Source organism: Peromyscus californicus, unplaced genomic scaffold, assembly GCF_007827085.1.
Source record: "Peromyscus californicus insignis strain IS unplaced genomic scaffold, ASM782708v3 Scaffold_6__1_contigs__length_162567912, whole genome shotgun sequence".
Taxonomy (NCBI): Eukaryota; Metazoa; Chordata; class Mammalia; order Rodentia; family Cricetidae; genus Peromyscus; species Peromyscus californicus.
Window position 1 is genome coordinate 64,295,500 of NW_026294584.1, and position 25,980 is coordinate 64,321,479.

The following is a 25,980-nucleotide window of genomic DNA, read 5'->3' on the forward strand; positions in this document are numbered from 1 at the left end:
TGTGTATGGGTATATACATGTCTGTGTACCACATGTGTGGCCACAAAGGGCAAAAATTTAAGCTGCTACATGGGTCCTGGAAAATGAATGGAGGAATCCTTTGAAAGAGCAGCCAGTGTTCTTGACTGCTGAGCCATCCCTCCAGCCCCAAATACAGATCTTCTTAAAGACTCTTCATGATTCTGAATTAACACTGAAATAATTTTATTTAACTAGAATATGTTCTCAGCGGACATCAGCTGGTAGTAGTGTGGCCCCATCTATGGTATGGCTGTCAGAAATTGCCTAAGCACTGTTACTGCCTGTGTCCCAGCAGCCGTATCCAAATGACCAGAGACTTATTATTAATTATAAATGCTCGGTTAATAGCTCAGGCTTGTTACTAGCTAACTCTTACATTTTAAATTAACCCATATTTCTTATCTATGCTCTGCCATGTGGCTTGGTACCTTTTCTCAGTATGGTAAGTTCATCTCTTTCTTTCCTCTTGACCTCAGACTCCTCTTCTTCTTCTTTGCCCTCTCTTTTTGTCTGCAAGTCCCGCCTAACCTCTACCTGTCCAGATATTGGTCAGTCAGCTTCTTTATTAACCCAATCACAGTGACATATGTTCACACAGTATAAAGGAATATTCTGCACCTTCCAACCCTTCCTTGTCTTTCAGTGTCTTGTTAATGCAAATCACTCTGTGGCTGCCCAGCTGTCTGCTGAGCCAGCTCTGCCAAACGTGGTCCACTGTAGAAAGCGGGCAGAGGTATACCTGGGAGTCTACTCTGGCATTGTTCAGCTTGGTCTTTTGTGTGCCATGGGTACATGGCAAGGAGGTGGTGAGATTGCCTGGTGAAGCCGGGGACATCTAAGAGGAGGAAGGTCTGGGACTTGAGTGATGGATTAAGATGTGTTGCCTTCACAGAGGGAAAGCACATGTACATCTATGCCCACATCCATAGACATGCTCACACACACACACACACACACACACACATACACACACACACACACACACACACACACACACACACACACACACGCATGCACACACAAGCACACACACATAGATTATGCCTCTTAGCTGACAAGAAACCTGAAGGCACTGTGTGGCTGGCTTCTGGGTGGGGCTAGTGACAACTGCGAGCAGAATGACTATTGGGTTCCCAACTGCTCATGGAGTCTCTCTCATACAGAGTCCCTGATCAGCTGGCCTCCACGTGCCTGTCCTCCTCTCAAGCCCCCAGTTCACAGGGCTCTATCATATCCTAAGAACAAGCCTGTGTTCTGTGAATGAGTGGCTAACTCCCAGCCTCCAGCTGAGCCTGAGGACACCCAGGGGTGTTGGCACAGGGCCTTTTTCACGTTCTTTGTCCTGTGTTCCTGTGCCGTTCTTCTCCCTGTCTCCCCAGAGACAGCAGGGCTTCTGAGCATTTGGGTCTTTGGCATGAACCCTGATCCCCTTCACATGATAGGAATCTTGGTAGGCAAAGACTGAGCAACTGCCCTGGGCCACCCACACAAAAATCCTGCCTCTCAGCAGGCTATCTTCACAACTAAAGGCAGAAGGTAGAGGGAGAAGAGGACTCAGATTGGGCTAAATCAAGACCTTTCTACAGCACAGTGGACCCAGCCTCTCTGCAAAGGCCAGCCTGTGTCCTCATTCTGGAAGGTCACAAAGAGGAAGCTCACTTCTCTCCCTCCCCTCCTCCCTCCCTCCCACCTATCTATCTATCTATCTATCTATCTATCTATCTATCTATCTATCTATCTTTTATTTCTTAAAATCTGCCTGTATAGCCTGGCTACCTCAGCCTTCCAAGTGTTTCCATTACAGTTCTATGCACCATGCCTGTCTGAGACAGCTTTCTTTAAAATCGTTTTTTAGCCGGGCGGTGGTGGCGCACGCCTTTAATCCCAGCACTTGGGAGGCAGAGCCAGGCAGATCTCTGTGAGTTCGAGGCCAGCCTGGGCTACCAAGTGAGTCCCAAGAAAGGCGCAAAGCTACACAGAGAAACCCTGTCTTGAAAAACCAAAAAAAAAAAAAAAAAAAAAAAAAAAAAAATTCGTTTTTTAATACAAACAATAACACTTCCATTTTATTTCTTTTTAAAAATCCAAAAGAGCTACATGGTCTTTAATCCCAGCACTTGGGAGGCAGAGTCAGGCGGATTTCTGTGAGTTCGAGGCCAGCCTGGTCTACAGCGTGAGATCCAGGACAGGTACCAAAACTACACAGAGAAACCCTGTCTCGAAAAAAAAAAAAAAATCAAAAGAATCAAAAGGGTAAAAAATAAGGAAAACAAGGTTAACACCTACACCAGACCTCAGATGTAGGGGCACTTCTAAAATTTTCTGTGACCTGTTTGAAACAACTGTGACCTCTACCAAAACCATGGCTGTGTGGGAGTTCCCCTGCTCAGCTCACAGAGACTCAGGAGAGTCTCTCTCAGGAGGATGACCTGGCAGTTCCCTCTGCCCTGACAGCACCCCTGCACTGTTGTGGAACCTTGTTGTCTGGACACGGTCCAGTGTCCTTGAGTTCTGTTTCGCAACCAACCTCATCAGCACCTGTTTCTTGTCATGTCCCCATTAAAGGGCAGAGTGGGGCACAGGTGAAGGCTGGATGATGTTCTCCCAAATTCATACCTCCAGGACCTTAGAACATGACGCATCCATAGACAGGGACTTTGATGAGGGAATCAAGGTTAAGTGATACATTTGGGGGTGGCATTTCTCCACTATGTATGTAAGTTTCCTTACACGAGGAGGAGATTGGAGCCAGTTGTGGTGGAACACACCTTTAATCTCAGTAGGCAGAGACAGGCAGTTCTTTATGAGTTCAAGGGCAGCCTGGGCTATATTGTGAGTTCCAGGCCACCCAAGGCTACATGGTGAGACCCTGTCTCAGAAAATAAGATAAAGAAGGGGAGATTTGAACACAGATACACAGAGGGATGACACAGAGAGAAGACAGCATCCATAACCAGAAGGACTACGGAGGGGCTAGCCCTGTGGCACCCTCAACTCTGACTTCAGGAAAACTGACTAGCGTATTATCCATGGGACTTTGTTATGGGAACCTAGCCAACACACATGATCCTAAAGGCCCAGCTCCCACCTTCTGACTACAGTCCAGGCCCAGCACACTGAACATCCCCAAGGGTTAGGTGATAGTGGGCTGCAGAAACCCCAAATGCAGAGACAGCCAGCTATCCAGGCCAAGTCCTAGGAAGGCACTACCTGCCTTATGAAGCTCTGCCCGCTGAAATCCTCAGTGTAGCCTAGTGGGGAAGGGGCCTTGGGTTTGGGACTAGCATAAATATAAGAATCTAGTCAGGCTATAGTTACCCAACTGTGGATAAGGCTGCCTGCTGTGGAATAACCCTTCTGTACACTGTGAACATGTATTACTCTTATTGGTTATTAAAAAGCTCACAGTCTGGTAGCCAAGCAGGAAGTATAGGTAGGACAGCCAGACACAGAGGACTCTGGGAGGAGGAAGGGTGGAGTCAGAAGAGTCACCAGGAACTGCAGAGGGAGCAGGACATGCTGGAAGACTGGTAAAGTCATGAGCCACATGGCAGAATGCAGATTAATAGAAATAGGTTAATTTAAGTTGTAAGAGCTAGTTAGTAACAAGCCTGAGCTATCGGCCCAGTATTTACAATTAATATAAGTCTCTGTGTGGTAATTTGGAAGTGGCTCCCAGGACAGGAAAACTCTGCCTACAACTACCAGTGACCTTTGGTCTCCCAGCATCCTTTTCTGTCAACAGGGCCATAGCAACACCATTTTGTGTGTCTGATAAAGCATTTGACTAGTCAGGCAACGAAGGCAGAGTCTTGATAGTCTCTTCTGATGGGGCAGACTGTTTTAGAATTTACACACTTCAATGACACCAATTTCATGAGAGTGGGGTACCTCTGTACTCTTCACAGATAAATGAGGGGGAAGGGATGCCATTCCCTACATCCTAACAAGCACTGCAGTGGGTGAGCTCTGGTCAGCACACAGCCACCCCCTGTGCCCCAAAGCTCTCGCTGGAAATGTCTTCTCCCTCTCCAGCTTCCCAGGATGTGAAAGCTTGTGGGATGGGTGGCAATCATTGGTTCTTAAGCATGTCTTGGGACCAGCACCAGCACTAGCACCAGCTTTCCCTGAGGCTCCCAGGCACACCAGTCTGTCAGAGCAGAAGGCTGGGAGAGGTTCTCACTGTGATGTCTTAAAAATATTGCGCTATGTGTATGTGCGGGTTTTCATGTGTGTATGCACACAGACATGGGTACATACAGATAACAGAAGAGGGAAGTGGATGCTCTGAAACTGGAGCTGCCTGCTCAACTTAGTGCTGGGAGCCAAACTCTGGTCTCTGGAGGAACAACACTCTTAACCTACTGAGCACCCAGTCCCTGATGTGACTTTAATTTTTTTTTTCATATGATGTACCCAGAAAGAGCAGGCCAGCAGAGCCTGGAGGGAGGGCCATTTAAGTCCAAGACCAAGAGTTCCTGAATCCAAGCCTGTCTTTGGGACACATGGAGAAAGATGCCTCAGTTTTGAGAACCAAATCATCCAGAGCAGCCCACATGGAGTACCAGAAACCCCGCTGTTTCTCATGAGTTTGACTCAGGTGAACCACCACAGCATGGGTGAGGTGATCAAAATCAAGAACAAACCTCTGAACCTGTAAGCCAGCCCCAACTAAATGTTTTCCTTTATGAGAGTAGCAATGGCCATGGTGTCTCTTCACAGCAATAGAAACCCCAACTAAGACAGACATGGAGGGAAAAATCCATTTGAAACTTTAGCATCTTATACCTGTAAGCATAAGGTTCCACCCTCCCTCCCACACAGAAGCAGTGAACCAGACACTCCTGTCATTTCACAGTCTGCAAAGGTAGTAGCCGACTTCATAAAGATTCACAGCTCACGGGTTGATGGGATGGCTCAATGGGTAAAGGGCCTTGTCACTAAGCCTAACAACCTGAGTTCAATCCCCAGGACCCACAGCATGGAAGGAGAAAACGGAGTCCTTTAACCTCCTCATGTGTGCTATGACATGTGTGTGCTGAGACATAGACAGACAGACACATACCCGACACAAACGAAAAAACAAACAAACAAAACTATGACACCCACCAACACCCCCCGCCTCAAATAATCCATAGCTCATTACCCAGTACCTTGATTTGGACATTTTTTTTTTTAGGGTGATGATAACATTTAAAAATTATCAATTACATTACTCTGAATGTTCTTGTGCATGTGGTATTTTTTCCTCTTGGGTTCTCTTCTCAGGGAATATTGCTAGCTGTAGATACCAGGACAGGGGCATCAGTCTTACATGCATTTCCACACGTGTTGTCTTGAATGCTGTCTTTCTGGGTAGAGGCATGAAAAGGAACTTGGCTAACAGATATCAGTAGAGCAAACATAAACCAAAACAGTGAGCAGGTCCTTCCCGAAGAAACAGCCACCAGCAGGTCACTGACTGGGACTCTCTAATTTTCCACCTTTGCTGACTCTCATTAATCAAGCTGAGAAGGGGGAGGGAAGGGAAGAGGAAAGGAAGGCAGGAGGTAGAGAAAGAAAGAGACAGAGAGAGAATTGGGTGTTTATTCCTGTACTGGCTGGGTAGTGGCATGGCCTCCCTGAAGACCTGTCTCAGCATCTCTGGGAAGTGGCCCTCGGTTACTTTCTTTGTCATCACATAACTTGTTACCATGTTTATTTGGATATCCAAATAAACCATTGTCCCAGAAAAACAGAAGTTTCACTTTAGTGGTTTATTTCAGGTAATGGATGTGAAACCATTGTCTCTACTCAAACAGTGTGTTTTCTGCACTACTTCAGGCTAGCAACCCCAGGAGATAACATTGGCTGTCTTTGCGCTGGTTGGTGTTTTGACAATTTGACACAAACCGAGACATATCTGGAAAGAGGGAGTTTTAACTAAGGAATTGCCTCCATAAGATTGGCCAGTAGGCAAGTCGGTGGGGGCATTTTATTGATTAATGATTGATGTGGAAGGGCCCAGCCCATTGCGGGTAGTGACACCCTTGGGCAGTTGGTCCTGGGGGCATAAGAAAATAAACTGAGCAAACCAAGAGGAACAAGCCAGTAAGCAACATTCGTCTATGGTTTCTGCTTCAGTTCCTGCCTTGAGTTCCTGCCCTGACTTCCTTCAATGATGAACGATGATGTGTAACTATGAGCTGGGATAAATCCTTTCCTCCTCACATTGCTTTTGGTCATGGTATTTTATCACAGCAATAGAAACCTAAGACATTCTTATTTTTTTAACATTGCGTTTGGACAAACACAATCTCCCTGCCAGCTCATACTCCAGGTAACTTTCTCCAGGTGAGAGAATTCTGGGTTGCAGGTAGAATCATGTCTGTCAAGGCCAAGTGCACTGGATAAATCTCCACCAGGAGCTCTTTGCTACGGATGATGGAGACAAAGATCAGCAGCACATTCCTACTGGCAAGACCAAACTTCTTCCCATGCAGGGACCAAAGAATGATGGGGAAAATGTAGTCTGGATAGAGAGTCAGTACAAATGAGCCTGAAGGTCTCACCTGGTCACTATGTCCTGAGCAGGACAGGCATGATGTCAGACAGGAGTCATGGCAGTGAATGAATCACATGCAGAGCATGTGGCCTTGAGGGTGGCCTTCTCCACTGCAGCGTCCTGGAGCAGACTGCTTATGGACAGTCCTGAGCTAAGAGTAGTTTTTTTGCATTTATAAAGTGTGGAAAGGTCACATGGTGCCGTGGAAGAGGTACTTTTCAATGGGAGAGCATGCAAAGCTTACATTTCAGCATCTAAAAGTTCTTTTTTTTTGTGGTACTAAGGATTAAACCCAGGGTCTCACATATGCTAGGCAAGAGTTCTAACACCGAGGTACATCTCCAGTCCACTTAAGTACAGTTATATTCACTCACATACTGCCCAAAGCTAAGAGGTGCAGTGGGGTGTGTCTTGGAGCTGGTGACACCATCAGTCTTTACAGGTAATGCTACATACACCATGTTCCTCTTCAGGTGACTTCACACTCTGCACCTCAACATGGCCCCGCCCCAGGTATAACACAGTCTTGTCCCATGTATGATGTCATCTTATCTTCCTGATGCATTCTCCTCTCTCCTCTGGTACCAGACAGCAACGCTTTCCTGGGAAACACACCTGAAGCTCCACATCTATGGAACATACACACACAAGTACCTGAGAACACCAAGTTGCTAAGGAATGGCTAAGGAATTTCTAAGGAACCGCTCGCATCAGGCCAGAGGCATAGGCTTGTGTACACCTGGAGGATTTAAAGTCACTACATGTGTCAGGGACCAAGAAACCAGAGTCATGTTACTGGTGACTCACTCCACTTGGTGGACCCTTGAGACCCTCAGTAGGTTCTTCCCTTGTTGAAGTCCCCTGACTGTCTTGGGGGTGTGATGGGAGGCCAGCAGGACCAGGTGCCTCTGAAGGTCTCCATCTTAATTGTTCATCTTTCTTCACAGAGGGGAAACAGCTTCTGCAGGCAGGTTTCTTGCCCATGGTCACAGGCCTAGTTTACATACCAAAGGCAGAAAATAAACCAGGTCAACTAGATGCCAAAGGCCCTGAGCATCAGAGGCCACAGTGGAGGGCACCTCTTTAGATTTTGGGGGAGGGCACCAGGTACCTCTGTGGAGTGTGGAGTGCTCCCTGTGAGCACCTACGCTGCCCTGCATCCTCCCGGGGCTACTCCAACAGCAAGCCAGTCCCAGCCTTCCCTGGGCACTTGTCCTGTGGTCACAGCTCTAGAACAGCATTCTGAACTTACTCCTCCTTCAAAACAATCGGTGCACTTGCTTTCCTGCAAACAGGCAGACTCAAAGCCAGAGCACATCTATTCCAGCTGCATATGTGCCAGGGCATGGTGGTGCCCATTGTGCCACACAGCTCCTTTTGTCCCGGGGGAGACACAGGCAATCCTTTAAACATTTCCCCATTATCCTCCATTCTCCACCCGATTTGTGGATCCACACGATTCTTATTCAGTGGATAAGGAGCAATTAACAGGACGAGGGATTTATTAAGGATAAGTCATGCCAGACGATTTTGACAGCTTGTTTTGAGTGTGACAGAATTACCAAATCCAACGTTAGATGCATTATGTATTTAGACTTTAGCACGGTGTCTAATGCCAAGCTTGTGGAAGCATTCCTGCCAAATGGCAGCAGACAGTCATGTACCAGAGACAGACTCAAAGGTCAGAGATAAAGGACACATGACATGCAGCCACACACCCAGACAGGTCTGGAACGGTGGGGAAGGGAGTGGCATTTCATGGAGCCATCAAGGTCAATGTTAAAGTCTGCTCCCCATAGGAGCATCATCCAGAGGAAGAGAGGGGTTGTGCCGCTGACCAGCAGGGATGGTGGGAAGCCACAGCCACAGCCCTCATGAGACAACGCTCACCCCAGAGTACTACAGGAAAAGTCTGAGCAGCCATGGGGCTGGGTTCATTTCCACCTACCTCCCATGCAAGAATACCTTGTAAGAAGGTGCAATGGGAGGTTAGCCCACTCAGCCCTGTGGAACCAGTGTAGTGCCCGGGTCATCGACCCCTTTCCACCTGGTGGTGGAGTTGTGTCCATGAAGCACATACTCAGGTCTTGACGTGTGCACCTGGCTGGGAAAGGGTCTCACAAGCATGGTTATGCTGAGGTCCTGTGTTAGAATGGGTTCTGAAGGCAGGTGTGGTGGGTGCAAGAGTGGAGACCCATGGACACACAAGGCCAGGGCTATGTGACCACAGGGATGGACCCAGGTGAGGACCCTGCTGAGCAGGGGCTGGAAGATGCTGGGCTAGACTTCCCTTCCCTCTGAGTCCTCAGGACCACTCCCTTTCACCCCCTAGCTCTAATCGTCTGGTCCCTGATCTGTGAGAGGTAGGTGCTGCTCATCGAGTCCCACATACCTCCTCCACAAGGTACAAGGCACTGAAAAGCCACACCTTCCCAGATAGTGATGGAGAAGGGGCTTCTCCTTTCTAGGGCCCCAGAGAAGATTTAGGTCAGCAACACTGAGCCCCGGCAGCCATTCACACATGCAGGGCTCAATCTCAGCTTTTGTTTGTGTTTATAAATGAGTGGCACGCATCGCCAGCGTTTGGCTAGTTAACCCTAATTCTGTGCTAAGCTACGATAATCTTTCATTCTCTCTCGCTGTTTTGTGCCTGCTGATCATTATTATTTTTATCTGTTCAGGAGTATTGAATCATCTGTCTTCTCCTCCTCCCTGAGGGCAGCAGAGCATCTAGTCTTTCTAGTAGTAATGCCAGGTTTTGTTTCTTAACCAGAGTCTTTGGTTAATGAGGACATTGGGTCTCCACTGTATCGCACACACTGTTACCAGTTTTTATGCTCAGGCTATCTGGTTAGATCCCAGGAACTTAGCATGTGGGTGGATGTGCAGAGGACGGTGGGTTGCCCTAAGGTCCTTCTCAGACCTACCCTCTGATGGCAGGGTTCACTATAAAGGCTCCACTGCACCTTGCCCATGAATTGGCAGCTCCAATCTCACAGGCGGCTCTCTCATTACACCGGGCATCACCAGCTACATCCTCACAGTACAGACTCGTGGCAGCAAGTGATACAGCTGACTTGTGGGCCCCTCTCTTTCTCCATAACTTTCTGTTGCTTTCCTAACCTTCACAATGGAGCTGGAGAGGTGGCTCGGTGGTTAAGAGGACTGGCTGCTCTTGCACGGGACCTGGTTTGATTCCCAGCACCTACATAGCTGTTCACAGCCATCTCTAACTCTAGCTCCAGAAGACCTGATGCCCTCTTCTGGTCTCTTGGGATACCAGGGACACACATAGTGCATAGACAAACACACAGCTAAAATACCCACACCTGTAAAATAAAAAATAAAACATTAAAACCCCGGCTTCACAACACAGTAGAAGAAGCCAGTCCCAAAGGACCTTCTGAAACCGATGAAGAAGTAACAGAGCCATGTCAACTATTTCTTCCTTCATTGATTTATCTGACAGAGCTATGGGTGCGCTATGGACAAAATGTTGAGGTGCTGAAAGTATAAAAATTCACCTTAGCAGGGCTGAGAGATGGCTCAGCAGTTAAGAACATTTCTGGCTCTTCTAAAGGACCCAAGTGTGATGCCCAACATCTACATGGGGTGACTTACATGTTATTCCAGCCCCAGGGGACCCAAAAGCCTCTTCCAGCCTCTAGGAGCACCTATACACATGACATAGACTAACACAGACCCACATATACATATACACTTTTAAATAGGCTTCAGGCAGAATGTTGAATGTTGGTAGAATGTTTACCCAGCACATACGAAGCCCATGTTCAATCCCTAGCATCACATAAACCAAGCATGATGGTGCACACCTCTAATCTCAGCATTCGAGGTGGAGGAAGTGGGATGAGAAACTCAGGCTTGAAGGCCACTTGGGCTACAGGAGACGCTGTCTCAAAAAAGAAAACAAACAAATAAAAAATGCAGTAGGCAAATAAGTAGAAATTAAAAAAAAAAACATAAAAATGTTCACAACATGAGAAGAAACGTGCAATTCCTCTGCCACCCCTAGAAACTTGTCTTTTAAAGGTGACAGACACTGGGCTGGAGAGATGGCTTGGCAGTTAAGAGCACTCACTGGCTGCTCTTCCAGAGGATCCTGGTTTGATTCCCAGTACCCACATGGTAGTTTACAGCCATCTGTAGCTCCAGTCCTAGGGGATCCTCTTCTGCCCCCCACCCAACCCCGAGTACTATATACACAAGTACCGCACAGACATATATGCAAGCAAAACACCCACAAAGTCAATAAATATATTTTTTTAAGGTAACAGACACAATAGCTTTCCAGGTCAACTGGGGAGCCAGGCTTATTTAGGAAATAGTGCTAGCACAGAGAACTTGTGTTCACCAGGGGAGAGAGAGAGCACGGTACACTGTTAAAAGGTATGTTCAACACAGACGCTAAGGGAAGCATAGAAAAGAGGCCGGAACCATGGGAAGAAAACTCAGAAAAGCATTTGCATGACAAAGGCAGGCCCCAAGTGCACTGTGAAAGGGGAGGAGTCTGTGAGGAGGCGCCCAGCCCCGCATGCATGCATGCATCACAGCCCAGGAAGCATGCTGTGACAGTGACTCACAGAGGCGCTGTCCCACAGATGCTTTCAAAGTAATAAAGTGTAAATGATAATCTGATGGGGAAATGGGAAAAGCCACAAACAAACAAGCAGATGCAGGAACTCCAGACAAAGGAGACTGCTCACTGCCAGACTGGGAAGGGAAATTAAAACAGGAGTTGAAATGGCATTTTTTTTTTTTTTTGGCTCGGAACATGTCACCAAAGAGAGGACAAATGGTATTTTCCACAATGGGCAAAGTAAAACTAAGTGGATTCTTTCCTACATTGCCAGTGGATTACAAAATGGTAAGGCTTTGAGGAGGTTATCCAGGGACTTGGATGAAAGTTACAATGTGTATAGCCTGCATGGTTTGGCTCCAAACCACTAAAGACTCTGGAATCTATTCTATAGAAATCAGGTGAACAAGGCTGGGGGTGAACTAGCAGCAAAGTGCTTGCTACCAAGTGCAAGGTAGTGGACCATCTCAAACCTGATACAAAGAAGAGCATTAACATTACATCAGCAGCACACAGGACCTTGAATCCTGGAGCTTTGCTGTAATTGCCTTGTGTGGTAAAAATCTGGAAAGAACCAGAATGCACACCTGCAAGAGAAGGATCTGAGTTACTGAGGTGCATTTTACAGACGCCTCTAGATCTCCACTCACTGCATGGAAGGTGGCCTGTCTCACGGCCTCTGTCACCACATCCCACACTGGGACACTCGCCAAGCTATGGGCCTTACAGCTTGCCTCGCTCTCTCTTGGACATCAAAAGTCCAAGGTCAAGGTTTGGATGGTTCCATTCCTAGTGATGGAGCTGTGTCCACAAATGACAGTGTCAACTCTGGGGTGTCTTCTTATGAAGTCAGGTTCCCACCTAAGACTCCTTTAGCCCCTCCCTTTACAGAACCTGCCTCTAAATACAGTCACAGAGGTAGAGCTTTGTCTTATGAATTTGGGGTGACACAGTTGGGCCTATCCCAAGAGGAAAGTATGCATGCTTAGCAATAAATTTATATAACATTTCTACATTCTTCAGTGGATATATATATGATCTTACTACAGTTAAAAATGACCAAAGCCAAGAAGCACTGAACATCTGCCTGGATGTATGTATGTGCTTGAGATCGGAGACAGCCAGAAAGGTGCTGATATCTGAGAGGGTGGATGGACTAGGGTGGGGTGGAGACGATACACAGAACTCTTCCATGTACAGCTGGCTCCCCTCATTAACAGAGGAATTCTCCAAGACCCTAACCAGAGGCCCCCAAACCACAGATAACGTCAAATTCTGTTTTTTCCTCCATGCACATGCGTATGAAGACGTTTAGGTCGGGTGAGATGGCTCAATGTACAAAAGCAGTGGCTGCCAAACCAGACGACCTGAGTTCACTCCCCAAGCCCCACATGGTGGAAGAAAAAACCAGCTCCTAGAAGTTGTCCTCTGGTCTCTGTACACACACACACACACACACACACACGCACACACACACATGCACGCACGCACGCACGCACACACGTGTACGCGCACGCGCGCGCACACACACGTAATAACAATAACCTTTTTAAGGTTTAATCTGCTTATCATGATTATGAATTAACAGATGAAAACACACACACTCCCGTTCCGTAAGCTCCCTATAGCAAATCACTAAACTGAAGAAGGCAAAGAGTGATCAGAAGGGGGTGCTGTGTCACACCTGGGATCCCACCTACTTGGGGAAGTGAGGTTGGAGGACTGAAAACTCAAGGCCAGCCTTGGCTACACACGGAGGTATCTCTAAAAACAAAACAACCTTGATGGAATGGCTCACATCATCTCTACATTCAAGAGGTTGAGGCAGAGGACTGGGTTTCACAGTGGGTTCAAGGCTAGATCGGGCTACAGAGCTCGATCCCACTGCAAAGAACAAAACAAGGGGTAAGAGAGTGAAGAGGAAGCAGCGACTAGGCACACTCTGCTCATCGAAACTTCAAAAGCTGTAGAATTTAAAAGACTGCTTTTAAGATAATTCCTCAAAAAAAAAAAAAAAGATAATTCCTCATGATTTTGACCTGAAAGAGATATCTTAGTTAGGGTTTCCATTGCTGTGGTCAAACTCTATGACCAACATCAACTTGGGGAGGAAATGGTTTACTTCATCTTGCAGCTTGTAGTCCATCATCCAGGGAAGTCAGGGAAGGAACCTGGAGGCAGGAACTGATGATGCAGAGGTCATGGGGGAACACAGCTCAAGGCTTGTTCCTTGTGGCTTGCTCAGACTGCTTCTTTATAGAACCCAGGGCCACTAGCTCAGGGGTGACCCCACCTGCAGTGGGCTCTCTTACATCAATCATCAACAAAGAAAAGGCTCCACGGGCTTGCTCCCGGACCAATTTGGTAACAGCATCTTCTCAATTGAGCTTCCTTTTCCCCAAATGACTCTAGCTTGTGTCAAGTTGACATGAACCTAGCCAGTATAATATACTAATCCAGTCAAAATGATTTGCTAAATATCTTTGAAAATGAAAACGTTAAACAAATAAACCTTACCCAAAAAAGAGGCAGAATACTTTAAAAAAAAAAGAAAGACAGAAAGAAAATGAAAACGTTTTGAGTTTTCCTCAAATTATAAACCCTAGGCACAAGGTTTTGTCTTTACAATATGTCATGAAACACTTTTCCCTTAATTATTTTCTGGAATTTTCTCCCTATTACTTTTGGACCTCAGTATGACAACAGGAAACTAAAATTTTTGTAATTGAAAGTGTGGATAATGGGGACTGTTCCACCTGCAGTTAATACCATACTGTACTAGTGTAATTTTAAAATGTCATTTTGTTTTGTTTTTAATTAATTTTTTTTTTAAATTTTCTTTGTGGAGGAATGCCTCAGGGGTGAGGGGTGGATATGGAGGGACTGGGAGGTGAGCAGGATTGGGGTTCATGATGTGAAATTCCCAAAGAAGCAATAAAAAACTATGTTAAAAATATCAATGAAGAAACACTTGAAAATACAGAGTAGAGCTAACTTTAACCCAGTGATGGGAGGCGAAGACAGGTGAATCCCTGAGTTTGAGGCAAGCCTGGTCTACAGAAAAAGTTTCTGGACATCCAGGGCTATATGGAGAAACACTGTCTCAAAAAAAAACAAAAAAGAAAGAAAGAAAGAAAGAAAGAAAGAAAGAAAGAAAGAAAGAAAGAAAGAAAGAAAGGAAAGAAATCAAAAGTAGAGTCATTAGACACAGACTACATCCTGGCCACCCCCTGGAGCCAGTTCAGGATCCCCTGCCCCAAGCTGGACCTCTGGAGATTTCTGGGAGCGCCAGGAGCCTATGCTACTCAGTTCCCATCTCTGTGGAAAAAAACTGAGATGAGCTTCTGAGGAGCTGAGTGTAGTGGTGTACGACTTTAACCCCAGCACTTGGGCACAAGGTAGGCTTGTCTCTTCGAGTTCAAGGCTAGCCTGGACTGTATAGAGAGTTCCTTGCCATCCAAGGCTACACAGTGAGACTCTGTCTCAAAAACAGATACAAACAAACAAACTTGTAAGGGAGGCATTTAATATGAGCAGCTCAGGGTTTCAGAGACTCCAGTTCATGGCTAATTAATGTTATTGCTTCAGGGCCTGTGGGAAGCACTTCCGGCCTGTGTATATGGTAAAGGAAACTACTCACCCTCGTGGTGATCAGTAAGCAAAGACAGGAAAGTGTTTAAGAGCACCTCTTAATGGCCTAGCTTCCTCCTCCTAGAACCCACTTTCCAACGGCTCCATCATAGCCCAGCTGTGCCACAGGATGAGGATCAAACCTGAACACACAGGCTTGTGGGACACTCATCCCTGCCACAGCAGAGACCCAGCTGTCTAGATATGGCCTTGGACACCTACAGCAGGAATGGGCCTTCCCCTGAGGTGTAAGGCCACTTGAGACTGTTGTGCCCACGAGATAGCCTCATTATTGGTACTCAGCAGCCCTCTGAAGCACCAGGGATGGCCATAATTGAGTGTATCCATGGAGGAGGGGGCATGGAACCTCCCATAACACCTGAACTCGGATAGTTTCAGTACAGTTAATGGTCCTTCCTTCTTATGGCTTTGGAAAGTCTGGAACTCAGGGTATGAGAAAGGCCCAAGGAGTCTAATTATTTTTTTCACTTTGCTTAAGCAGTGGGCAGGAGAATAAGACCCTATTTGATACAAATGTGTAAATCTCTTTATTGGAGTCTTAGTCACACTGCCTTCCTTTAATGGCTTTAAATGTATTTTATTGGATTGGTAAGAAGCTGCCCAGGGGCCAGGGCCAGGCAGCTGTCTCTGGCAGCTTGGTTCCTACAGTTCTGATAGCCTCTCTCAGCCATAGACAGCACTTTTCTTTCTTGGTGGCACATTAGGCCACACTGTGGGGGAACCAGCAAAGGGGACTAGCTGATGGAGGAAGCCACTCTGGAGTCACTTTTCAGATCAACTGGAGGGACAGGAAGTTCTAGTCTGGTAGGAGGCGGGAGGAAGGGGGACGCACACAATACATACTCCTGACCATGAGTCCCATCCCACCCTCCCAGGCTACAGCATGCCTTCACCCCCACAGAGTACCATGCGGTGTGATTTCTATTTTTTGAAGCCACCTTGCCTTTAAAACTTTCCCTTTTATCAAAGACCTGATTACAGCCAGATGTTCTTACCTATGAGAACACCTCTGGATGCTATCAGTGAGAATTGCAAGGGGAATGTGAGCATGTGACCACAGAGATCAGAGAGGTCACAGCAATCCTGCCCACAATTCTTATTGGAAATACTTCAGAGGGTGTCTTACATGTTCCTCATGGCATAGGCAGATTGACCTCGGAAAGCCAGTGCCTCATAGCCTCAGTCCCAGGTCTCAAGGAATGAGATGTTATCAGCTGCCTTTGTTTCCTGGGCTGCCCACAGCAAACCACCACAACGGAGAGGACTGCACACCAGAGAAACTCGTTCTTTCTCAGTGCCAAGGCCGGAAGTCCAAAAGCAAGGCGTCAGCAGTCCATGCTCTCTCTCAGGGGAAGGTCTGCTCTTGCCTGCTCCAGCTGTGGGTTTTGCCAGTGAGCCCTGGTATGTAGACATGGTACTCCAATCTTGACCTCTGTCCCCAGTTAATGCTCTGCCAGGGGTCTCTGTTTCATCTTCCCAGAAGGTCTCCAAACACTGGATTCGGGGTCACCTTACTCCAAATAACCTCATCTGAACTGATGGCCTTTACCAAAATGCCATTTTCATGAATGGCAAAGGCTGTATCTAATGAACACACCAAGGTTCCTAGGTGAGGTGATTAAGGTTGAAACGGTAGTAGTCAGAGCACCCCGCCTGATCCCACCTTCATTATATATGTGTCTGTGTGTCTGTCCTTTTTTCAGTCTCTCGTCACCCCAACCAGGGTTCTGGGATATCGAAGTAGCTAGGACTGCGCCTTGTGTCTGTAAGGCTGATCCCTGTGCTGGAACCATGCCTAGTGTCTGCTGAGGTGCTACCCAGGGTAGACAGTGCCCAATGCTCCTCTATCCAGCACCTCTCAGGGTCTGTGTTGGGGGCTGCCCTGTGCCTCATAGGTCACTGAACAGCCAGCCTCTTGGACCCCTTCCCACCAGATACCAGCAGTCTCAGCCCCTCCAGCAATGAAATTGAAACCGTCATCAGACACTGACTTTAGGAAGGGATTTGTGTTCCACGGCTCTGTGGACCAGAGATTTTGATCACAAGATGAGGGTCTTCCTACCTAGGACTCCATGGGCTTTGTCCATGCTAACTGCTGTGTACTAAATCTCGACCACAGAGCCAGTGTGTCTGTTCACCAAACTGCTGAGTCTGCTCTGGGGCACACACCTGGCACTCTGCAGGCCTCAGGTGCTGCCAGGACAGTTCTGTTTAGTCTTTCCTCTCTGTAAACAAACCGGATAGATGCTTCATTTTACACACACACACACACACACACACACACACACACACACACACACACACACACCACAACATGTGTGTGGAGGTCAGAGGACAACTTGAAGGAGTTGACTCTCACCTCTCACCTTTATGTGGGTTCCAGGGATTGAAGTCAGGTCATCAGGCTTGGTGGCAGGCCTTTACCCACCGAGCCATTTTACGAGCCATGAACAGACCTTTTCAAAGGGGAAAAGCTGGGTTCATTCTATGCATAAACCCTAGATAATCAATTTTTTTCTATGCTAAATGCTTTTGTTGTTAAAATAAAATTTCAAAGAATCAAGTTTATATTTGCTACCAGATTTGGTTACTTAGGACTAACCTAAATTCTAGGACTTCACCTCAGATTGTGTAAGCTAAACAATAAGCAATAAGACTACTTATGGCATTTAAATTTGGGAGGGCAAGACAAGGAACTCAGAAGTTTGAAAGAAATGAATGCAGGCTGGTAAAATGTCTCAGCAGGTAAAGGCACTTGCCCAGCAAGCCCCTAGCAACCTGAGTTTGATCCCTAGAAGCTAGGGTGCAAACTTCCACATGTCTGTATCTTACCCCCAACATATATGCACTAATAGATGATGATGATGATGATGATGATGATGATGATGATGATGATGATGATAAATGTATGAGAGGCTTAAGGTCCTGAGCTCTTACAGCCAGAGTATGCTGGAGCTAGGCTTGAAACACTGTCTCAGTCTCTCCACTGGCCTGGTTTCCATCTGCCTTCTTTCATCAGACCCTCCTCCCCCTTGCTCTAAGCATAGGATGTCAGCACTTCCCCCACAGATGGGAGTATAGAGTAGGGCAGAGTAGGCATTGAGCGGGAATAATTCCTTATTTGTGCTTCTGCTTCCTGAGAGCTGCTCGGTTGACCTTTTGGGAGCGCTGGCCTCTTTCAGACACTTACAATCACACAGGCAGACAGCGAACAGGAAATCCCTGCAGGAATGTCGGACTCTGGAGGGCAGGCCCAGGGCCAGGGCTCCATGGGGAGAGGATTCCTTTGCCTCATCACTTCCCCTGAGGGACATATGGCAGGGCCCTGTGACCACCACATCCCAGAATGCCCCAGAGCGACAGCAAGAACCTGGCCCAGGATAGGCTTCTCAGTGTGCTTGGTCCTAGCCACCATGTGTGGCCAGAGTTGTGTAAGATCCAGACAGACTTGGGATCCAGAAAGACCCTAGAGCATGCACTGTGAAATGTCTGATCAAAGTGATAAACAGGAATCAGCTCCCACTGAAGACTGGAGATGTGCTCTACAGTAGACATGACACCAGAGTTTAGAGAGCTTCTGGAATTCAGGTGACTCATGACAACGTCCATCTATGCCTCTCAGAAAAGTCAGTGAGGTCCCTGTGGGCTCTATGTCTCCCTCTAGGGCTTTTTGAAATAGGGTTTCTCTGTATAACCCTGGCTGTCCTGGAATTCCCTATGGAGACCAGGCTAGCCTTGAACTCACAGAGATCTGCCTGCCTCGGTCTCCCGAGTACCAGGATTGCTGGCATTAAATGTCTGCACCATCATGCACAACTTAAGGCATTTTTTATGATTTATTTTTAATCATCTGCATGTGTATGTGGTGGGAATGTGTGCACACAAGAACAGGTGCCTCCAGAAGCCAGAAGAGGATGTCAGATTCCTAGGTTAGCCATCTGACATGAGTGGAATTTGGGTCCCTTGCAAAAGCCGGATACATTCTTAACCCCTGAACCATCTCTCTAGACCTCTCCCTCTAGGTCCTAGCAGGCCCGCTCTTGTAGAGCGCTCTCCCTCTCCTCAGACAGAATGTGTATCAGTTTGTGTGACCTCAGTTGTCTTCTTCCACTGCTCAGCACCTTGTTTTCTGAGGCAGTGTTTCACTGAGCCTGAAGCTTTGTGCCTAGACCGGCTGGCAGCAAGCCCTAGGGATCCTCTCTGCCTCCCCAGTACCAGATTACAGGCACTGCTGCCATGCACAGCTCTGATGGGGTGCTGAGGACCTCGTGTGTATACAGCAAGCACTTTACCATCCAAGCAGCTCTGCAGCTCCAGGACGCACAGTTTGATTTTATGATGCCTTCTGCTTTCTTCTCCAAAGTATTCTAGACTTTAAAAAAAAAATTAAGTCTAGCTGAACAACTTGAGTTATAAACCCCGTGCCACCTTTAGGAGACCATCCCATGCTAAGGTGGAAAACAGCCTGCAGCAGCTGGCTCCTCTGGCTGGAGGAACACTCACCACGGTAAGCAAGGTCCAGCTCAGGGGAACCAGCTCCCCCATGCACACCTGCCTCACTCTGTCTTCAGAAAACAGAATCGCTCCTCTACTCCTCATTATCACATTCCCCAATATCCATCCTAGCACCACTCATGTTCTTACCTACGAGGAAAAGTTATGGTGTCTCTAGCAAATGTCTGTGGCAGGTCGAATAGCCAGGAATAAGTGGCACAGGGATGGCCTTCTCATGCACACAGTGTGACAGGTGACTCAGAAGCTCTGTCTCCAGGTGGCTTCCCTTGCCTGCTGCAATCATCCTGCAAACTCAGGAAGTTCCACACAGGAAGCCTGGGGCAGAGGACGTGGGAGAAGGAAAGAGCCAGGTACCCCACAGGGCCTGACATTTTTAGCAGGCCAACAAATGAGGCTGCCTTGAGTCTTGGAGTGCACCATTCTTGAAGGTAGGGGGGAAGGTTTGGGCCATTTTCAGGATGGAGCAGAGTTGCTGGAAGTGTTCCAGGGAGCACATGGGGAGGTCTACAAAACCAAACAGCACCAAGTGGGGAAATGGGCATCTTTGACCAGAGAACAATACTTGGGGATTCAGGAGTTTTCTTAGAGGAGTTCCTAATTACCTGTTTCTGGTAGTGAAGCTCCTCCTCACTTCAAATGGCCAAGCTTTGGGATCCGGCTGCCCCTTCATTGTCTTAATGCCCATGAGGAGGATTAAGACACTCTTTCCCTTTTAATTCAACGTCTCTCCTCATACCCATGGAGAAGGCACAAATGTTAAATCCCTTGGTTTGGGGGCGGGGGAGGAGCTTGTTAACCCTTTGAGATGGTCAGGGAGGGTGAGAGGCCCCGGGGGAAAGATCCACCTGCTGGCTTCTCCTGGAACAGCACAAGTGCTCCAGGACTGCTGTGGGACACCATCCTGTGTGTAGGAAAGGTGACTTATCGTCCCTTCCCAGCCTTGGGATACCAAGAGCTTCCGAATCAGCCAAAGTGTCACCATTGTAGCCGGGACACAGCGCCACACCCTCCGCAGTGATGCCCAGGCTGTCTCTGCTCTGAGAGTCAAACAGAAAGCCTGTGTTTTGGGTGGCCACACACTTATTCACATGTGTGCATGCACACATACACTTGTGCACACACAGATCCACTTATACATATGTGCAGACATAAAGATGTGCACACCCACACTCACACATGTCCTGACACACTGCCTGCACATACATATAATTGAGCATGCATACCAGGCCCACATATAACGCATATCCAGACTTGGATAACTCACGGTCTGGAACCCTTGCTCTCACCAATTTTGGTTCTCATCACAGGCTTCCTGGTGACTTCAGGCTTGCTAGGAAGAAGCTGATCAGGATGGGAGCCAGGCTGCTGGGACACAGGCTAAGCCTGTTCCCATTTCAGTGCCCAGTCCACCTGCACCGAACCTGAGGCAGCCCTGGTGCCAGGGCCGAGGCACTTTGGAGGCCACCTCCGTGGGTTAGCAAGGGATTGGGATGGAGACTTGCACGTGACAGGACTCTAGGACGGCTGGGGCACAGTGTCAGCAAGCACCGGGCGCTCCTCAGCCACAGAGGCCAGCTGAGGGATGATGGGAGCTGCAGGGCACAGCCTCTGCCTCTTCAGGTCTTCTCGGCAAGTGGACCTCTAGACTCTGCCAGGGGTGTGGGAGGATGAGGAAGCCTGGGGCAGCCCTAGCTGACGAGGATGCCAGGCCGACCTACGCAAAGGGATTGGAAGTGAGTTCCCTGTGTGGGTATCAGGCACCACACAGACACAGGGTATGGGTACTGGTGCCCATCAGTCAGTGAGGTACGCCCGTCAGGTCTTGCCCACCACCCTGCTAAGCATCCGGGCCAGGGGATTGGAGGGAGGAGACTTTCCTGCTGCTGCTTCTGTTTCTGGTGTGACCACATGGGAGGAGAGGGGACTGATCAAAGGAACATCTCTTTCAGGTGGGGAACCAGAGTCTGCAATTCCCATAGCCAAGCCCCAAATAAAAGCCCTGTGTTATCTCTGGAGTGGGGAGGACACTCAAGGTGTTGATAGAGAGGCGCTCCCAAGGGGCTCTGTAACAGCACAAAGCCTGAGGGCAATTTTGCTGTCTCCCTGGAGTCCACCCTCTCTTTCCTGTCAACTGATGCCTGTTTTTTGTTCCTTGAAGGTTAATGAATATGGAGGTGACATTTGGCTCTTGTACTCCCCTGACTTCAGGTGGAGCACAGCCACTTGAACTGCCCACCTGTGTGTCTTCTTTCTCCATCCTGTAAGCACTGAGGAGACAGGCAGGCTTGTACTTGGGTTTGAGGCTGTTCCTGGTTTTTGTTTTGTTTTTGAAAATCCAGTGACCAAGACCTCGCTCCAAGGCAGCTCTCCTAGGCTTGAGCTCATTGCTCTGGCTAGGGCAGGCTGCTACCTCCTGACTCACCTTCTCCATGGCAGTGGCAGAGGCCCCACCCAGGGTCTAGTGGTGCTGGGGGAAATGTCCGCCCCATGCATTTCTTCTGTGCCCTTCTGCTTCCGGAGTGCTGGATTTGCATTGGGACCTGCCTGGGCAGCCTTTGGGGCAGAAAGGCTGAGACCTGAGTTTGCTCCTTGGGACATACGTGGAAAGAACTGTTGCCCTCTGACCTGACCATACATGCCATGTACATTCTTTCTTATTCTTACTAACCAAACAGACAAATGAATTTAAAACATTTTAAATGTTTTCTATATAAACCAAGCTAAGGAAACAGAAGCTTTACAATAAAATTCAGTGCAACATTGTCAAATAAATTATTTTTACAATTTGTATACAACCCAAGTTTTGTAGTCTTGGAGACCAGAGTTATTCATTCATTCACCCATCTAGCTATCCATTCACATGTCCATCCATCCATCTATCCATCTATCCATCCATCCATCCATCCATCTATCCATCCATTTATTTATCTATCCATCCCATCTATTCACTTATCTATTCATTTATCCATCCATCCATCCATCCATCCATCCATCCATCCATCCATCCATCCATCCATCACTGCTGTTTGCCCTCTGTGAGGTGAGCAGTTGGTGCAGTCAGGAAAAGGGGTAGACTATCTACTATTCCTCCATACAAAGAGCCCTGCGCATGCCATGGTAGGTAGTTAAGAGGTGTGGTCATTTTGATTCAGAAGAATAGAGTAATGGAAAGCAAAGAGGTATCCTGATGTCAAGGAAGGCCCCACCCTCTGTTTTCTTCACAGGACTCGCCATAGACCAAAGACAACCCATGCTCCACTGGCCTCTGAATCCCCTGAGCTCCACACTTGAAGAGGGTGACACAGAATGGGCACTATCTTCCAACTTTGCTCTTTACTTGGGACAGGCCAGCACCCAAACCTTGGCTTAGGTCTAGGTGGCTCTGAGAGGGTCATAGTAGGCTCCACACCCATGGGTTCTAGTTGGTCGAGGTGTGAGTCTAGGTCTAGGTGGTCAAGGGAGGTTTTCTTGACTGAGGTGGAAGGGGCTGGAGGTGGAAAGTGATTTTCCATTATGATAAAGGAGCATAGTAAGACACCGTTCCTTCTGCCATAACACTGATGTCCACCAAACTGTCTGTCCTCCCCCAGGCCATCCTAAGGCTCCCCCAGAGGTCTGCTATGGCCTTCTGCAGCACGGCACTCACACTAGTCTCAGTCATGTCTAGGAATCAGACTTCAGACCTCAGTGACTGGGAGGAATCTTTTATGTGATCTGCAATCCCAAGTCTGGGTATCAAGTTATGGAGGCTTTGAGTTGAGCACCAAGGATACAGTCACTGGAGCCTAGAGCCAGGGTGGGCCTGCATGTGGGTGTCCGGTCTGGGCTCTGTCTGTATAAAAGTACAGGCCTCTACACCCAAAGCCATAGCTGCTGGAGCCTCTGCACTCAGAGAGGCCTTGCATTCTCTGCCTAGACAGCCAGGAATGGGTGTGATGTTGTTTAGTTCATTGTCTTCTCAAACAAAGTATCTTCAGGCTACTCTCCCATGCTGGAGACAGACACCTGTCTTCGTGGCTTTTGGATGTTTAGACATGGCCTACTTTTTATATTAACACTTTACATAAAATAACACAGCATAGACCCCTCCTTTTCTAGAAGATGCTTTCTGGCATTTATATGTTTTCTTATAACCACCACATTATGATGATTTTAAGGCCTGCTAACAGCTGCTAAAGTTCCTGATGAACTGAACCCCGCTTTGTCTCCAAGTCTAATGTTCCATGATACATGCAGTAGAGAGGGCACTTTGAAGTTATTTTGTGTCCTGGCAAATCAGAAAAACTCTTTGGACTAATCTTTCCAAGGTGGGTCAAGCAGGAGAGGGGAATGGTAAACTTAACTCCTTTTTGGGATTAGATGCTCAGGAAGGTGCAGGATTCTTACCCGGACAGCCCTTGGTGAAACCCCTGCAGGATGCTGCAGGAGGGTGAGAAGGAAGAGGCTTGGGTCACTTCATCCAACTCCCTGAGCAGCTGTGTGTCTGGCTTTTCCACAGTGGTCAGTACCACAGGGTCTATTTCTTCTGCAAGGTCATCTCCAGGATCATAGAGTGTTTAAGGGCTGGGATATTGTGCTTCCAACAAGCAGCCACCCATTTCCTTCTGACCCCTCCAGCCCTGTACCCTTGCCCTGCTCTCCCATGGGACAGCATTTGCCTTCTTAACTTTCCTCTGTTCCCCAATTACTCCATGAAAAAGATCCATCCTACTGATCCAAGTGATCTAACAGTGGATCCGTTAACCCTCACTCAAGTTACTAAAACATGAAAATTGCTTTTAAAGCAATACTGCTAGCATGTGACACACACACACATACACACACACACACACACACACACACACACACACACACACACACAGCCAAGCCTCCGTTCAGGCTGGGTTCTTTCCCCTCTCTGTATGTGGCCCCCATGTCAGGAAGGTAATGTTGTACAGACAGATACTTTCCATGTTTGCTTTGGCACAGGACAAGATAATCCAACTCCTGTAGCTGTTCAGTTTTACATGGACAGGACAGCATGGGGGACAGCTATTTTAAGTTCCAGAGTTCACTATCTGTGCTTGGAAGGAGTGGTGTCTTCTAAAGTGTCTGACCTCCCCTCAGGCTGCTGGCCCTCTTGCCTGCAGGTCAAGTCCCCCCTCCCTTGCAGCACCTGCCACTGCGGACCCTTGGGGCAAGCCCCCTTTGAGTATTTTTGAAGGAGGATCTTTCTTTTCCCTGAGCCATGGGCCTGTCTAACCAGAGAAGAGCTTGCATCCTGCTCCCCCTTCACACTGGAAATCTGTAGAACCAGGAAGGAGGAGGGGTGGAGTGCCCAAGAGGGGCCTGCACAGCCTTTGAGCATCTGCCCTATCACCTCCCTGGGCCCCCTGCTGGTCTTGCCCAAGAACCATGGACTTGCTATTTTTTACTTTGATGAACAACGGGAGCCGAAATGTCTTCCAACTTGACAAAACACAAAATTTAGGTGCTGAGAGAGATACTTCAATTTCAAGCTTAAAGATTACTTTGGGTCCCCCAGGACTCAGAAGCAATTTAGAGCTGACACCCTGAACAAGAGCAAGGTTAGAAGATTAAGACCAACCGCTGTTTGGATAAATGGCTGGTAATTGCCCATATCCGCAATTATATACTGGCACATAATTCCGTTTCCGCTACCTTTTTCCTCTCCTGCGTCCCGTCAGGCCTGATGCGGTAGGAGCCCACCTTGGTTTTCTTCTGTCGGGCCTTGTTGATGTCATATTCCACCTCGTCCATCAGGGCCCTGCATGCTAAACAAGACAGATGCTGTGGTCAGGGGAGGGGAGTAGCACGGGCCGAGAAAGCGCCTGCTGCACCCGTGGGCACAGAACTCCTGCAACCACAGATGTGCACGCATGCACGGACTCCGACTGAGAGACCGAGGATCCCTGCTCTGCAGTACCCAAAGACGCCTGCACCAAGACCTGGTCCTTTATGTCCTGGTCTTTTCCTGTTCTTTATTTTTAAAAAAATACGTTTATATTTCATGTGTATAAGTGTATGTCTGTGCACCCTGTGCATACCTGGAGTGCATAGAGGCCATAGGACTGAATGAGCTGCTGGGTGCTGGGAAACCAAACCTAGGCCCTGTATAGCATTCTATCATTGTCTTCTGTCTCTTTCAGTTGACAAATGAAATCCTTACTAAAGTGAAACAAAGAGATTTTCTCCTGAATTTAGGAAACTGCCTTTCCTCATAACAGCTGGAACCATGGAACCAAGCCTGGGTCTTCTGTAAGAGCAGCAAGTGCTTTTAACCGCTGGACCTTCTCTTCAGCCCTCCTATTCTGGCCTCTCAAACTGCATGTTTTCCCTTGCATGTAGGTGGCACTGTGGTGACTTGAGGGAAGCTGCTGGTGCCGGCAGAGCCCCTCGGGTGGCTTTGCTTTGGCCTAGGTAGCCACCTACATCACAGGAAGGCATTGTCCATCTCTATGAACTCTGAAACATAATTCTTCGGGGCTCTCTGGATGATCTACGCCACCTGAAATCTTTCTCCCTTCCTCTCGGGTGCTCACGATCCAGCTTGAGATAGATGAGCTGTTACCTTAACAAAGCCTTCGGTGCCTCCAAAGCTTTCCTTCAGCTGTACCGGAAGCCAACTCTGGATTCCTTGTCCCTGCCTATC